Source organism: Rhagoletis pomonella, unplaced genomic scaffold (assembly GCF_013731165.1).
Source record: "Rhagoletis pomonella isolate Grant_MI unplaced genomic scaffold, Rhpom_1.0 Rhpom_scaffold_00007, whole genome shotgun sequence".
Lineage (NCBI taxonomy): Eukaryota > Metazoa > Arthropoda > Insecta > Diptera > Tephritidae > Rhagoletis > Rhagoletis pomonella.
In genome coordinates this window covers 72,022,890-72,024,349 of record NW_023458561.1, presented here as the reverse complement: position 1 = coordinate 72,024,349, position 1,460 = coordinate 72,022,890, and positions in this window count along the sequence as shown.

Here is a 1,460-nt window from a genome sequence, read left to right as displayed (position 1 = left end):
CAAAATCGCTTAGGCGGTTACAGCGCCAAAAAAGAAGAAGAAGAAGATAGGATGTCATGTAATGTGTTGTCATATCCTCTGATGTCATGTCATATGATGTCATACCATATGATGTCATATCATGTGATGCCACGTCATGTAATGCCATGTCATATCATACGATGATATATCATGTCACGTCACGTCATGTGATGTCTCTTCATATCATGTGATATAATGTGATGTGATGACATTTAATGTGATCACATTCCATGTTCCGATATAATGGATAACCCTGTTGATAACTGTGCCGATAAAAATACCGATAACGATATCCATAAACATATAGAAAAATACAACGATTGCAAAATCGATTAATTCATCGATAAATATAACAATCATCAGTATCGATTATTGTACATATCGACAACAATAAATATCAATTATTTAATCGATTATTATACCGATAACAATATCCATTATTGTATCGATAACAATATAGATTATTATATTGATTATTATATCGATTACAATAGCTGTTATTTAATCAATAACAGTGTCGATAACAACATCGATTATTTTATCGATATCAATGTCGATTATTATATCGATAAAAATATCGGGATTATATCGATAACAATATCGATCTTCATCCTCATCCTTTTCTTCATATTTATCTTTATTTTTGCATATTCCTCTTCACCTTTACCTTAAAGTGTTTACATTTGCTTTGATCTTCGTTTTTTCCTGTACCTCTAGGCATCTTTGTTTTTGTTTTTATTCTCAGAGCGCTAAATCGCTGAGAACCATTTCCATGTGCATTATTCCCCTTGAATTTGACAATTTACTCCCAACCAACCAACTGCCGCTAAAGAAGTTTACTTCATAAATTCAAGAAATGTTCTTACCCTTTTAGTTACCCTAATTCTTATGCATCTGTCATTGTCTCCATTTTCGTGTTTTCTTCACTTTTGCCCTTTTTTTGACTTCATCGTTCTCATTTATTTCTTCATCTTCATATTTATCTTTATTTCAAAGCTTAATTTCAAATGTGCAGTGAAACAACAGGCGAAACATGTCAAATTGAACATGTTGCAGCAACATCTATACACAATTCGAAAATGTTTAAACAACGACTTTGGCCGTAATTTTCAACCAATTGTGAAACCACAAAAACTCTGCTCATATACGGAAAAATGGCTTTCCAACGGTGCTCTTGGTTTTGAAATCGGTTCGGTAGAATCGCCAAACGAACGGAGACAAAATTTATGTTAGCGTATTAATATATAGATATGCAATTATGTAATATTATCTCTGGAATAACTAAATTAAAATATTTTATGCTTATAATGTATGAAAGTGTTATAATTATATTATCATAAACCTTCGCGATTATATAACTGGATTTCGAAAGTTCAAGATCAACATTTGATAATATTTTAAGCATAGGAGCAGATGGAATTTTATTTTCAACGAAATTT